Source organism: Marmota flaviventris, chromosome 5 (assembly GCF_047511675.1).
Source record: "Marmota flaviventris isolate mMarFla1 chromosome 5, mMarFla1.hap1, whole genome shotgun sequence".
NCBI lineage: Eukaryota > Metazoa > Chordata > Mammalia > Rodentia > Sciuridae > Marmota > Marmota flaviventris.
In genome coordinates this window covers 1,084,368-1,100,893 of record NC_092502.1, presented here as the reverse complement: position 1 = coordinate 1,100,893, position 16,526 = coordinate 1,084,368, and positions in this window count along the sequence as shown.

Genomic DNA, 16,526 nt, shown 5'->3' with positions numbered 1-16,526 from the left:
TTTCCTGAGCACCTAAAAACATTTTTTATTCATTCTATTTAGTTGTACATGGCAGTGGAATGCTCTTTGACACATCATACATAAATGGAGCATAACTTCTCATTCTTCTGGTTGTACATGACGTAGGCTCACACTGGTCATGTAGTCATATATGCACATAGGGTAATTATGTCAGATCCATTCTGCTATTCTTCCTACCTCCATTCCTTTCCCCCTCCCTTCACTCCCCTCTGCCTTATCCACAGTACCTCTGTTCGTCCCTAGGAACCCCAACCCTTATTGTCAATTAGCATCTGAAATTCAGTGAAAACATTCAGCCTTTGGTTCTTTGGGATTAGTTAATTTTGTTAGGCATGATATTCTCCAGCTCCATTCTTTTACCACCAAATTCCATAATTTCATTCTTATTTAAGGCTGAGTAATATCTGGTTTGTATGTATACCACATTTTCTTTATTCATTCATCTGTTGAAAGGCACTTAGACAGGTTGCATAGTTTAGCTATAACATTGATGTGGCTGCATCACTGTAGTATTCTGACTTTAAATCCTTTGGGTATGAACTGAGAAGTGGGATAACTGGGTCAATTCCAAGTTTTCTGAGGAATCTCCATGCTGCTTTCCATAATGATAAATTGAAAATTTGCCTTCCCACCAGCAAGGTATGAATGAACCTTTTTTCCTACATCCCCCCAACATTTATTGTTGCTTGAATTCCTGATAATTGCCATTCTGACTGAAGTGAGATGAAATCTCAGTGTAGATTTGACTTGCATTTTTATAATTACTAAAGATGAACATTTTTTCATATATTTGTTGATGGTATTTTTTTCTGCTGTGCAGTGTCTGTTCAGATCCTTAGTCCATTTATTGATTGGGTGGTTGTTATTGTTGTTGTTATTATTAATATTATTATTAATAGTAGTATAAAGTTTTTGAGTTCTTCATATATCCTGGAGATTAATGCTGAAACTGAGGTGCAGGTGGTAAGGATTTTCTACTGTTCAGTAGGCTTTCTCTTCATATTATTGTTTCTTGAGCTGAGAAGAATTTTAAAGGCTGCTTCTTTGATTCCATCCCATTTATTGATTCTTGATTTTACTTCTTGTGCTGTACTGGTGTTGTTAAGAAAGTAAGTTCCTAAGCTTACATTCCTACTTTTTCTTCAGTTAGTTGCAGGGTCTCTATGTTCTAATGCCTAAGTCCTTGATCCACTTTGAGTTGTGTGCAGGGTGAGAAGTAGGGGTTTAATTTCATTTTGCTACATGTGTATTTCAAGTTTTCCCAGCACCATTTGTTGAAAATGATATCTTTTCTTCAGTGTTTGTTTTTGGTGCTGTTTTATAGTATTAGATAACTGCACTTATGTGGGTTTTTCTCTGTGTCTTCTCTTCTTTACCATGGTTCTGGTACTGATTGTGATGCCTCCTGTATCACTTTTCTTGCTAATGACTGCTTTGCCTATTCTGATTCTCTAATATTTCCAAATGAGTTTTATGGGTGATTTTTCTATTTCTACAAAGGAACTCATTGGTATTTTTATAGGAATTGCATTGAATCTGCAAAGCACTTTGGTAGTATGGTTAATTTGACAATATTAATTCTGCCTAAGATAGGCAGAATTAGGGCCTGGGAGATCTGTCCATCTTCAAAGGTCTTTAATTTCTTTCTCCTGTATTCTGTAGTTTTCATTGTAGAACTATTTCATACCTTTTCTTATATATATTCCAAAGTATTCTATTGTTTTCTGAGGCTATTTTGAATGGGATATTTTTTTAAATTTCTCTTTCAGTTCATTTGCCATTGATATATACGTACATAAATTATTTATGGGTGTTAATAACCCAATGAATTTTGACGTATTGTATCCCTGTTCCCATTTATTTCTGAATTTTTTTCTCCCCTGATTGTATCTGTAATCCTATCCTAATCCAGAGTTGTATATTTTAACCTCCAGGCATTAAAAGGTTTGTTTCTTGTCATTAACTTCTTATTTCTTTCATTTTTGATCTTATAGGGTACAAGAAGTTATCTCTATTTCTTGTATTTACCTTGTACTCGAAAATATGATTTTTTTTTTTTTTGGTTCGAGGGATTGAACTCAGAGGCACTTGACAATTGAGCCACATCCCCAGCCTTATTTAGATACAGGATCTCACTGAATTGCTTAGCACCTTTTGTTTGCTGAGGCTGGCTTTGAACTTGCAATCCTTGTGTCTTAGATTCCTGAGCTCCTGGGATTACAGGTGTGCTCCACCACGCCTGAAAATATGAACTATTTCAAAGAATGGTCATTGTTTCATGGAGAAGCAAATGAATTTATTGTTGATGGATTAAATAGTCCATAGATGTCTGTTCAGTCTGTCTGATTAATGTTTTCTATTTAGTTCTGAAAAAGCTAGGCTGGCAGGGTTTTCTTTTTGGATGGGCATGGTACAGAAAGGTTTCCCCAAACCTCAGCAGTGCAAAGAGTACGCAGTGTGGTCCTCACAAGGCCTTTCATCTGCCACAAAAACTCTGTTCCATATGTGGCTCCCTCCAATTGTCACCTCAACCCCCCCCCAACACCAGACCATTTTATAGGAATCTTGTTTTGTTTAAAAGCATTGACCCAGGTGTTGGGTATATGGCTTAGTGGTAGAGTGCTTTAGCATGTATGAGAACCTGAGTATGGTGCTTATCTCTTTAAAAAAATGACTTGCCAAAATTATTTTTGCTAATGAAAAAGCTTATCAAGGGAGATTGAGGGATACTGGCTGATGTGGGCCGTATGTGGAGGTCCTGACCTGAAAGCCTAGTGAAGCAGAGAGTCCATGAGTGTCTCCATGCATCTATTCACTCATTTTGCAAATTTGACGAGTCCTGGAAGATAAAGTGCAAGTCAGTTATGTAGGTTAGAACAGTGTCCAAGATAGTATGTCTGGTCTCCTTCATTTCAGTTAATATTTAGGGGTAAAACAAATTAAGTACAATAAATACAATAAAGAAGGCTCTGTAAAGGACACAAACTAGGCATTCAGTGTTCACGGTTCCAAGACTGGCTTGCTTCTGAGTGAGGGCTTCATTATCCTGTGATGGCAGGAAAAGTAGGAGCAAGGTGCTACTAGAGGCATTGGATTAAGTGCAGGGATATGAAATAATGCCACAGGCCCTGAGGGGAGGGAGCAAGATCAAGGGAGGGTACAAAAGGATTACGGAGATCATTGCCTGGTCATGGGGACTGTGGACCATGGTGAGTATTTTGAACTTCATTCTAAGAGGAATAGGAAGTCATCTGTGCCTCAATCAGGGTGGGTGTCATGGGTTGGCTCCTCGTATAAACTTTCTTCATTGAACTGATTTTGTTTTAACCCAACTGTTATGTTGTTCTCCCATTTTCATTATATCAAGGTCTCTAATTTTGTTGGACCATTCATTTAATGAAGACTTTTTGTGTTCCTTGTGTTACCACGTTTCTCTGATTCTTCTTGACCCTAGTAGCTTGAAAAGGTGCATGCACATTTGAAGAAACCATTACTTCTTCCAGACTTAAGGACTTATTTGAGGATGGGAAAGCTTTTTCCTGCAGAGCAGTATGGGAGGACATACTGACCTAGTATAGCACTGGTCTAGTGGCCTGGAGCAACATCTTTGTTATCTGAGGTTGAAGGATGCATTGCTTCTCTTTTAGCAGGCACAACTGTTGGTAACATGAGAACCTTCATGGTCATTGGTGGCTAGAGCTATGGGAAATCTAGAGTTGCTATGAGGACTAGCTGGGTCATAGATAGTGCCTCTAGATCCATGCAGAGAAGACTAGAAAAGGTGAAAGACATATGGGCCAGGCAGTGTGCACACTTCGGTGCAGTGTCAGCTGCAGGCATGTGCAATGTAGACAGGCTACCTGTGGGCAGAGAAGTAGTAAGGAAAAGCTAGGACCAAGGACAGAAGCCAGGGCTGGCAAAGAGTGCCTATGAGGTGGGACCTAGTTTGTTAAAGCACAGGACTGTAAGATCAGATCTGATTGTAGACACATAGGGCTTCAGGGAAGGACCAGAAGCAGAGCTTTGCCTGGCTGCTGTGTATCTACAGATCTGGGGCCTAATCATGGATGCATAAAGCTAGAAACCTCACCTGTGAATTGAAGTATGGTGGCAGGGACATGGAGGTGTTGAGGATGGCTGTAAACATGCACTATTTTTTTGTGAGTGGAACTGAGGAGAAACGTGTGCAGTGGCACAGAACAACTCTCTTCAGGCAAAGCTACATGGTGGTGGGGATGGTTAATGGGACTCTGGGTGCTTACATATGTTAATATCACCATGAAACAGAGCTGGTGACACATGTGTATGTAACTTCAGAGGCTGCTAAATATGGCGAGCAGTGGCTCATGACAGGTGTTGGAAGTGGTATTGTGCATGTGCAACTGCCAGTCCAACATCTGGCAGTGTGCATGGATATGGCTGCAGGTGTACACCCATCACATGGGATTGTGCCTCCAGTATGGGCTGCAGCCTTCATGTTCTCTTGCACAGGAAAAGGCTGTTTGGGGACCTTGGGTCTGGATTTGTGGCAACTATAGCTGAGGTTACCTTGGGTAGGCAGAATCTAGAGGTAGTGGTACAGGTGCTTGGAGACTGTGAATGCAAACACCTTTGAGGCTTTTTGTAGTAGGGAAAGATGCAGGGTTCCTCTGTGGCTGTTGGTTTCCTCAGTGGCAAAACTACTGCAGTCTGTTTGGAGCAAGCACCTGAAGTATGTAATGGCAAACCCTGAGGGAACGCCAGAAATGAAGGCTAGAGTTGTTTACAGAAGGAGACAGTGCAGAGGTTGTGGGGGTTCTGGGCAGAGTAGCCACTGGGGACCATGATTTCTTCAGCTGCAAGTTGATCCATGTGTTGCACCACTTCTTCTTTGTTTCAGGTCATCTCCAAATAGCTCATCTCTTCTTCTCTGCTCAGTAATCTGGGTCGGGAGAAACCGAATCAGGACATTTTGGTACTACACTGGAAAGCCTAGGGTGATGGTTGTTACACTATTCTCCTTTTGCTTTTGAGTGGAACTGGTGGGCTGGTTACTCCCTCTTTGTGTTGAGCAGAGCTATGTCAGGGAGTGGATGATGCAGCAGAGTGACACTAAAATTGCTTTTGGCGCAGTTATTCTGTTGTTTTCTTCTAATCTGTTGCTTTAAATTAAATGCATTCCTGAATTTTTCCAGATTTTTTTAATGGACATCTTAAGTCAGGGATCTCCTTTTCTGCCATTTACTGAATAAAGTAATAGGAAGAGTGCAGTATTTGTTTCCTGCTGTGGACATAGGCAGCTGTGCAATGGCAGAGAGGATGAGTCCTGCCCACCCAGGTCTGGGTATGGGGGGTTCTCACCTGCCCGCCATTGAGGCCCACCTGATTCTGGTGGGGCATCTCACTCACTGTATGGGTCTTGAGGGGTCTCAGGGGAGTTCCACCCGGTTCTTGGTGGGGTCTGTACAGAATAGCCAGGCGCTGATCACAGTACAGGGGGCGGACCTTCCAGGAGCCAATCACCTAGGGCCATGCAGATTGTGGAATGTGCATTTGTGTTTATCAGTGTCACCTGGCAACGACTATTTTGCCAGTTGGTTGGCAGATAGGTAATGGCAGACCTGCTTTGGTAGGCCACCTGACAGAGGTTGTTACCTAATTGTCTTTAGGATGGATAGAGCCTGGAGAAAGTTTGTTTATATAAGCCTGGGAATCAAGTTTTTCGGATATAACCCTCTTGGGAAGATCCACCAGGCTGCCAAAAATTGTGAACTGGGAAGAATTAAACGTTATCTGGGACGTGGATGTCATGTTGATAGCACCGATCATAAAAATAGGTAATAGGGTCTGGGAGGCCAGGGACTGAGGGGTAAGGGACCAATGGGCTGATGGAATTGAAGCCTGCTGCACCATCCAGGCTGTGCCAATGGGAGCAGAGCAGAAAGGATACCAGTTCTCCTTTCACCAGAATATTTGACTTTAATATCCTGTGGAGTCCTCAATATCCAGGACCTGCACACCTTGGAAGTTCAGTACCCAGGACTTCTAATGGGCAGCTAAACAAAACCAAATTTTTAACTGGTTTCCCAGACACTTAAAATTTCCCTATAAGGTCACTGATTTTTTTAAAAAAATAAATACACACAACAGCTTTTAATGTACACATTTTCAAAAGCATTGAAAAATTTTCAGATGCAATCTATTACCTGTTGTGTCCCAAGAGCCTCACAAGAACTCTGAATTGGGAAGATGGCATTATGTTCTTTCTTCTTTTTTATATTTTTAAAATTCCTTCACACTAGTATATTTAGGGGTGTGTCTTCCACCTCTAAAAATAAGATTTTACTTATTTCTCCCATGCTTCACTCACTAATTTGTGAAATTCTTAGGATAACTTGGTGTCATCTTGATCATCTGCAAATACTTCATTAACTTCAGTTAGTGAAGTTAACTACCTTTAACTACCTTTCCACAGAGGACACTAGAGTTCACTGGCAGCTTTCACACTTTCCAAAACACCAAACACAGCATGCTTTTTCAATTTTGTTATCACTTTAGACTAAAGTGAAAAAGCATCTGCCAAAAGCTTCTCACACAAAATTCCAAAATTGCTGATTCCACTGTTCCAGTACCCTTTCCTGTAGTTATCCGTTACTGTGTATCTGTACAAGCATGGAGAGTAGAGCATTGGTTGAGAGCATCCAGGCAGTGCAAGCTCTCAGTCACCAGGGCCAAGGGAATAGCACACAAAGGGTGCTTAGTCTGTACAGGGCTGCCTTCTGCTGCCCTACTGTAGCTTGCCCTACTCTGTTCTGAAGGGACTAAGAGTATCAAAGGTAGGTCCTGCTTGTGGTTTGTGCATTAGAATACTCATTGACCCCAAATGTGAGCTCTCTCTGTGGTTATCAATTTCACAAAAAACAAATAAAAATATCAGTACATTTTTTAGTTCCACACGCAGTCATTTAGGGTCATGATGACACTAAGAGAATGTTTGCAATGAACAAAGACTTGCCATTCTGTGTATCAAAATACATTATTAACTTTCACAAATTACTTGTTTGCCAATGACCAAAAGATAAGTGACTGGAACAGGATAAAAAGAATACTCAAATATCTGGAAGAAGAGTAAAATGGAATTGGTAGGTAGTGGCATGCACAGTTTTAAATGTGGCACAGCAGTTATCATTAAATCATCTATTTGAGGAGCAATGAACAGCTCAAGCCATAATCAACAGCCCAATACCACTACTCTTCATCTTCAAAATATTGTAGCTGAGAAATTTATTTCATTTGTTAGACTGAAATTCCTTCTGTTGCCAAGGACATAAATATTTTTTCTATGTTCATATGTCACTGTCACTTGAGCATCTGTAAAATTAGAGTATTTTATCTGATTAAATTAGAATTCCAAGGTTGGAAATGTAGCTCAGTGTTAGAGCATTTCTTGCATGGCAAAGCAAAGGGTAAGGGTGCAATCCCCAGCAAAACAACAACAATAACATTGTCATCATCATCAACATATAATAAGTTTTAAAAAGAGAGGTAGGAAAAAAAGAAGTCTTCTTTCAAATTCATGATTTCTTAGAACGCCTTTGCCAACATGAAGAAAGCATTTATGTTTTCTTCTAGTACATTTCTATATAGATGTCCTATAGTGCATTTCATCTATTGTAGATATTACTATACATACATTTCTTATATATGTATATTTTATTTTACATATGCAATTATAGGTTAATAATTTTGTTTTGGTGAGAATAGAAGAGAGCAAGTATAAAAGATTATTAGTCCTGAAAAAATATTGCTTTACTTTATAAAAGTTTCACATAAAAATACTAAACATCTCAACTTTAGTATTTTTAAGTGAAACTTTTATAAAGTAAAGCATTAAAGAATTATTCTTTAAGTCTATTCATTTGTACTCATAAAATGAATACGTTTTTAATGGGCAAGAACTGCACAGCTACTTATTTTGTATTTGACATATTCTACTATCTCAGAGAACTCTTACATAAAAACTTTCTAGGTGTGACCAGTTAATTAAAACTGACGTGATAGGACTCAATTTCAAATGAAACAGTTCTCCTTTTCAATCATGCATTCATGGAGGTAAGAAATTGTAAACGTCCCTTGTGAAAAATTAAGACAGTATTAAATACTGAACATTGAAAATACCTGATTCATATATAAATCCCATATATATATACTGAATTAATTTAACCATACTAATTCATTTGGGTTCTTTTTCCTTTGGCATTAAGTTTGCTTTCGGTTTGGCCTTTTACTGTTATTATTCAGCCTACTTTACCTATCATACTTTTAAAACTGAATTTAAATGCCATCCATGTCATGAGAACTGCCATAAATCTATTGTTTGTCTCACATTTCACTTAAGATGAGGCATCATGAATTATGATGGTTCTTTATTTTGTTTATGAAGAAAAATTTAAATGCTGCCAATTATAGTTGTAATGCAGCCCGAATTATTAGTGGGATTCCATTGTCAGTGTTGTTAAAATGATAAGAAAAAAAGTCATCTTAGACTCACTGAAATACATAGTTTTTAAAATATATTTTTAAAAATCACTACAATACTACTAACTTATTAATTGAAATACTCTTAGTTGATAAAAAGCAATAATATTGATTACAATAGCTACCAATTATGGAGCTGTTGCTGGTGCTACAAAATCTTCAGATGTTTTACATAGATTCTCCATTAAGCATCCTGGTAGTATTCAGGGAGATACTCATTTTAATCCTTACTTTTTTAGGAAATTGAGGGAGAGTAAGACTCTGGGATAACTAGTACATCACAGAGTCTAAAGTAGAATTCAAACTGAAGATGAGCTAAATCTCAAGTCCATCTTCTTTCTAGGCAAGTGGGCTGCTCTGCTCTGGGGATGTGGTTCTGTGGTAGAGCCCTTCCTTACCTAGAATGCTTCGGGCCTGGGTTCTATCCCCAGCAATATGAAAACAAAGCAAACAAAAATAAGTAAAATCAATGGAACAAGGCACAGTCACACATACCCATGATTCCAGTGACTTAGGATGCTGAGGCAAGAGCATTGGAAGTTTAAGACCATAGTGGGCAACTTAGTGAGACCCTGCATCAAAATTGTTTATATAATAAAAATGTGCTTAGGATATGACTCATTAGTTGAGTAACCCAGGGTACAATCCCCAGCAGTATCAGAAACAAGAAATAAGAAGAAAATGTCAGTGGCATAGGCTGATCATTCATTAATAAAATAAGTATTGACAGCTACTAAATATTGTACCTTCTTCATAAGAAAATAGAGGAATTATGAGCTATTTAATGTTTATAATTGCATAAATAGTTGTATATTTCAAAAGGTACCTTATGAATTCCTAATAAAGCTTCTTACTTGCACAGAACCCCTCTACATTATGCCTGTGCCTATGGCAATCCAGCAGTGGTGGCTCTTCTAGTGAAGAGGAAATGCAATGTCGACTTGTGTGACAGTGATGGCAACACACCATTGATGAAGGTAAATATACCAGTGGTTTTGCAGGAAATGAATTTGATGAAATGCTTAGAAGAAAAATTGGTTAATGCCATTTAGTTATAACTAATGAGTAAAACATGAAATATTTTTCTTGGATTTCCAAAATTTACAATCTATTTCTTGGTTAAAACCAACAGGCCCTACAATATGAGGAAGAGGAATGTGCAATTATTCTTCTAGAACATGGTGCCAATCCAAATATTCACAACAACAAGGGTGAAACTCCGCTCCACTATGTTATCTTTTATAGGAACACATTAATAGCAACAAAACTGCTTTCATCCAACGCAGATATTGAAGCCAAAAACACGGTATATACATCAATCACTATTATTTTCAAAATATTTAAAATTTTTCTTAAAATTAACAGTAATGCACGTTAAAAAATACTGATTATAAGCAAATTTTCTTTTTATTAAAATACTAGCAAATGTTGGAAGTTCTCCTCGTATTCTTCCTCCTTCTTTTGTAGCTCATGTGTGTATTTAGTTTGCCTCCATCAGTTGAATCCACACTTAGAATTCAAGAGACTCATGCAGAAATCTGAACTTCAAGCTTCTGTGAAGGAACCTGATGCGGTCCCCTTGAGCCATAGTACTGTGTGGTGTGGTGTGCAGGGTTTGCCTCCCACATGCTGGGCACACATGTTCTTCAGTTTGCTTCTGGCAACTGCAGCACTTACTCCAATCACCTACTTTGCCTCTATAAATGAGGTTACAGCTCCTCTTTTTTAATATAGTGTGATAAAGATTTCATGGTGTTTTCTACTGATATACAAGAATATGGACTACATAATATATTATGAATCTCTTTCAAATGGGATTAATTGTTTGAATTTAGAATTTGGAAGTTAAATAGTTTTCTCTATATATACTATGAAAATCATGTTCCCACTGGAATTTTTGAAAGGCTGATTAGGTCACTCATTGCTAGAATGGATAAATTATTGCTAGAAGTAGATAACTCATGGATTTCGCCAGCTATACTATGTATCAGTCTTCAGCTTTGTTCCTTAAAAATGCAAATGTTTAGTGCCTTTCATGATGCTACAAGTAATCTATGTAGATCAGCATAAATCTTGATGATACACAAAATTTCTGAATTAAATTTTGCCTAAAATTATAAGTAACTTTAAGTAGCAATTGAAGTGGATGAGAATAAAAAGAATTTTGGAAAATAACCAAGCATTATGTTACCAGGATTGTCATTACAAGTAAGAATACATTTTCAATGTTATTTTTATTAGAGTTTATAGTTTTACATAGTAGTTGAATTCATTCCCCAAAAATCTTACATGCATGGAATTCCAGTTGAGTCATTGATTCCCTCTTTTCCATCTGTCTACCCCTCCTCCTCCATTCTCCCCCTCCTATTCTCCTGGACCTCCTTTCACCTATTTATTTATATTTGGTTGATTCTTTTTACTTATACATAAGGATGCAATTACCTGTGGTATATTTATATATGCATATAACATGAATTTTAAAGATTTCCTTCTTCATTGCCTTCCCTTTTTCATTATCTCTGTGCCTCTCAATCTTCTTTTTCTACACTAATGATCTTCTTTACATCTTTTGATATTCTGTTCTTCATTTCTTTTTCTTTAATTAACTCCAGCTTCCACATATGAAACATTTTACCTTTGAGTTTCTTATTTGACTTATTTCACTTAGCATGATATTCTTGGATACCAACTCATTTACCAACAAATGACATAATGTATTTTTATGGCTGAGTAATACTCCATTGTATGTATGTGCACCAGAATTTCTTAATCCTTTCATCCATTCACAGGTACTTGGGTTAATTTCATAATTTACCTGTTGTGAATTGTGCTACTGTAAACACACATGTGACTGTATTAATATACAGTTACACGTAAAATTTTGTTTTACTAATTTTGGGAAAATACTGAGTCATGGGATAGCTGTTTCATGTTGTGGTTCCCTTCTTAGATTTTGGGGAATCTCCAAACTGTTTTCCAGGGTGGTTGTACTAGTATGTAGTCCCACCAACAGTGTAAACGTGTGCCTTACCCCCACATTCTTTTTTCTAACCAGGGAGAGAGAGAGAGAGAGAGAAAGAGAGAGAATTAATATTTATTATTATTATTTTTTTCATTTTCAGCGAACACAACATCTTTGTATGTGGTCCTGAGGATCGAACCCGGGCCACACGCATGCCTGGCGAGTGCGCTACCGCTTGAGCCACATCCCCAGCCCCACATTCTTACCAGTATATATTACTGTTTGTGTTCTTGATAATTACCATTGTGGCTGGAGTAAGATAAAGTCTTAGTGTAGTTTTTATGTGCATTAACATAATTGCTAGAGATGTAGAAGACTTTTTTTTTATATATAGTTTGGACATTTGTGTTTCTTTTGAGAAATTTCTGTTTAGGTCTTTTGCTCAGTTATTGACTGGGTGGTTTTTTTGTTTGTTTGGAGTTTTTAAAAATATTTATATTTTAATTCTTATTGGACACAATACATTGATTTTATTTATTTTATGTGCTGCTGAGGATCAAACCCAGAGCCTCACATGTACTAGGTGAGTGCTTTACCACTGAGCCATAATCCCAGCTCTGTGTTTGTTTGTTTTTTTTTTTTTTTTGAGTTGGTTATTTCTCTTTGTTAATCCCCTCTCAGTGGATTAGTTGGAAAAATTTTCTCCAATTGCATAAAAATAATATATTTTTGTATTGAACTTTCTGACATGTAAGATAAATATCTTTCAACTTATAATAAGAGAAGACACAGGAACAATTATGAAAAAGAAACATAGTTTACTCAGACTCTAAGCAGAAATTCCTTATATTGGAATCTGGGATTCTGATTTCATAAATAAAAAAGAATCAAGTGGACTTGTATAACATGGAGAAAACTTTCATGTCGCTGGAAAGCTCTCAGAAATATATTCCTGTAACTTCAATTGTTCACATGTGAATATCTCCAATAAAAAATCGGTGTCAAGTAGGTGTTAAGCAACGGAAAAGCTATTTCTGTACTACTGGACATACAATGCACAGTTGTGTAAATTTTCTCTAACAGTAAAACACGGAATCTTTTCTATGCAGCTTGGTATTTCTGGAAAAGTAGACGTTCTTCAGAATATGATTTATACACCCTACTAGTGAGTTGAGAATTTGGCTTGTTAATGAAATATAATACTTATATCCTTTACTAATATGTATTAGGGAATGGGGCTATTGGGATATAAAATACAGTTTATGTCCTAAAGATACTCTTGGTTGAGGAGGGTGAATGTTACATAACTCCAAGATGCCATGATGAATGCTTGACAGCGGCAAAGATCCATGGAAACAGTAAATGTATGAAGCAGTTTTAGAAATTCTGGAGTTCATGTGGCCACTCTAGGCAGAGGAGAGGCATCTCAAAATGAAAGAGCAGCACGTATGGAAGCAGAATGGGAAGAGAAGAGAGTAGCTACTCTTAATTTACATTATTATTATATGCTTATGTTCATACAGTATTGTGTAAGGTTAACTTCAGTTGAAAAGTAGTAATTTTGTGAATAAACTATATTTGTTGTTTTTCAGAGTGGCCAAACACCACTTTTACTCGCCATAAAGAAAAACAGACAGATGATGGTAGAATTTTTTATTAAGAATAAAGCAAACATACATGAAGTTGATGATAAGGGAAGGTATAGTACTTTATATTTTTTGGAAAAAGGTTAATATTGTAGTAAAATCACTCAAGTTAAAAATATTAAATTAATGGGAATGACATAATCATTGGAATAGAGTGAAATTTGTTAACATAAACTAAAATTAAGGAGAAAAGCAATTATTCAAACTGAGCAACACAAATAAGAGTATGTAGTATGATTCACATGCCCTTATAATTATTGGCTGATGATTACTATTTGATTTTGTTGATCACATAATCTTGTGTTAGCTAGAGTTTTCATGTTAGTTTTGTAAAATATAGACTTTTAGTTTGTGCTTTTATTCAGTATTGAACTTTTTAAATTTTCTGTAATATTTCATCTTCTCCTGGTATAGTTTTCTTTTGGAAATGCTGTGTTGAGTATAGATAGACATTGAAAATTATTTTTTCCTTTATATGACTATTTGCTTTAAATTACTTAATTTGTAGAATATTGATTTCAGATTTTTCCTAAGTGATGTCTAATTAGTCTTAACAAATTTTGAACATTTATAATGAAAAAGAGTGTAACATATGCTTGAAATCTGGTTGCAAGATTATACATGTAGCATTGATTTCAATGCCTGGCAAATGCTTCTCAGAGTGAATGACTGAAGCAACAATTATTATTATTATCACCAGTGCTACTGTTATTATGTTATACCTGCAAATACCTTTTTTATTCCTTGACCTTTGGCTGACTGTGAGTTACAATATATTACATCACTCTAAGAAAGAAATGGAGCTTTATTCATTGAAATCTTTGCCAACTCCAGATGAATGACCTCATCATAATTAATGTTCATTGAAGGATTTTAAGTTTGTAACTCTCCCCTTTTGGGACACGTGATTTATTTTTTATGTGTTTGTTTCCTTTTAGACTTACAAATGATTTAGAAAGATAAAGAGTTGATCTTCCAAGATGTATATGTCTGTTAGTGTATGTAAAGCTAGATGTCAAATTGGTAAAATGTATTACAATGGCTTTTTAAATAAACTTATTAAAATACCTAAATTTGAAGTTATCTCTCTTATTTTAGAACAGCCCTCATGTTGGCTGTGGAACATAAATCAACACACATAGCTGAGCTGCTTCTTCAATGTGGTGTTAATGTGTCTGCTTCAGATAATTGTGGAGAGATTGCCTTGTCTTATGCCATTGCTAGTGGAAATACTGCGTAAGTATTTACATTACAATACTAATCAAAATTAGATGTATATCCACAATAGATTTCATAGCATTACTATGTATGGAACCGTAGTGAGTTAGGACAGTTCATTAGTCAGAAACCCTTCAAAGTCTAGCCAAGAAGCAGTGATGATATTTTGAATGGGCAAAGAGAAGGATGGAGGGGTAATGGAGGCAAGAAAGATGGTGGAGTGAGATAGACATTATTACCTTGGTACAGGTATGACTGCATACATGATGCAATGGTACATCCTGTAAAATCAGAAATGAAAGTTGTTGCAGTTGTGTCCAATGAATCAAATTTCACTCTACTGTCATATATACATAATTAAAATGGATTAGTTATTTTTAAAAAAATAAGTAGTGATGTGTGCATGAGTCACCTTCAAGGTTTGTTCTCTCCTCTCTCTTCCCCTCTCCTTTCTTTTTTTTCTCATGCATGCTGGGAAATTTTCCTACCACTGAGATATACCACTAGCTAATATCTTAGGACTTTGTAAACCTTTATCCTTAGGGTTTCCAGCATTATCCATTTCATTTGAAGCATAACCCCTCCTCACAGGGACAGATAGTATCACACCTATGATTTTATAATTTGCTATTTGGGTCTTGAAATTCCCTGTTTAGCTGAAGTTAGCTATTTTACCATCCCCCTTTAATTTATCAAGGACCTAATGATATCCTTGAAGTGTAAGGAAGATAATTCTGTAGTCAGATGGAGGGGAATAAATAGATTTTTAAATTGTTCCTTTGTCTCTGTCAGTTCTGTTGCTGTGGTGTTTCTGCCAGACCTGGCCCTGCAGTCTGGTAGTGAAGAGCTTTTATTTCAAAATATCCTGACTGATCCAACCCCTGAGTCTTCATGGTAACCCACACTTAGACTCAACACTCTTTTTAGTTCTCATGCACTTATGCTTTTTTATTCAACAGTTGTTTCCAAGCAGAAGCACTCTGCTTTGACAGCTTGGCCTCTAGCTTTGGCCAACAAATACTAAGCACTCTGACCCTGTCCCCCTTTTAGGAACCTTATGTGGAATCCCCATATTAGCCTTGCCCTTTCTGGTGCATTATCCTTTTAATACTTTGTCTTTTCTGTCATAAAATTAAAATCATTCAAATCTATTAGAAAGCTTCAAGTAAAGCTTCAAGTAATCTCTGGAAGAGATCAGAGTTTTCTGTCATCTTGGCTAACAGATCTGTGCCCCAAATCCCTCCATCCCTTGAAATAGATTTCCTTTGACTGCAGGGGGTTCCACATCACTGTTTTCCATGGTGAGTGCCAATTTAGATTGGCACTTCTAGTAGTTTTCCCAAGTAATGGAAATTTCCAAGCTGTTGGAATCACTGCCTAAAGTTTTCAGCATTTATTAAGGTCTGCCTCAAAAGGAATAGATTAAGCAGATTCATTGAATCTAAGAGAACTAAGCCCCATCATGACTCCTCAGTATCCATTGTGTTAAAGAAAATTTTGTGTTCCAAGTCAGTTGGAGATCAACATGGAAATGTAGCTACACTTATCTGCTGATTCTGTTCAACTAGGTAGAGAAGAAATAGTAGTAGTCCAAGTTTTTGGCATTTGTTAATTTCTTGCCTTTGTTATTATTGATTAGTCTCACAGAAGGGGATGATTAAATTCTCTAATTTAAGGAGATATTTATAAATAGTTATAAATTAATTGTTGATTTGCTTTGAGTTATAAAGCACAAAGAAGAGCCCAATTGATCATGAAAATTAGGACTCAAGCATTTTTTAAAATAATTTTAACTTTTGAATATTAGAACCTATGAAAAATGCACATTAGTTCTAGCTGAGATTGTAAGTAGTTAAGTATGCCATTATTTTACTATTTTGCTTAACATGTTTCAATATTATCTTAGTAAATCTCCATAACAACCTGGTGAACTAAAGTGATACAACCCTTATTTTTTAAAAGGCCTTAAGCCTAAGAGAAAGAAGTTGTGCAAGAACAAAAACCTATTTTTTACAGAGACAGGGCATTTTCTGAGTTCAAGCTACACTAGTTAATATATTTACCTGTCCTGTTCTCAATTAATGATCATTTCATCTTTTTTCTTCTTTAACTTCAAGCTATGGGTGCAGTAACACATGCATTTATCCCAGCTACTTAAGAGC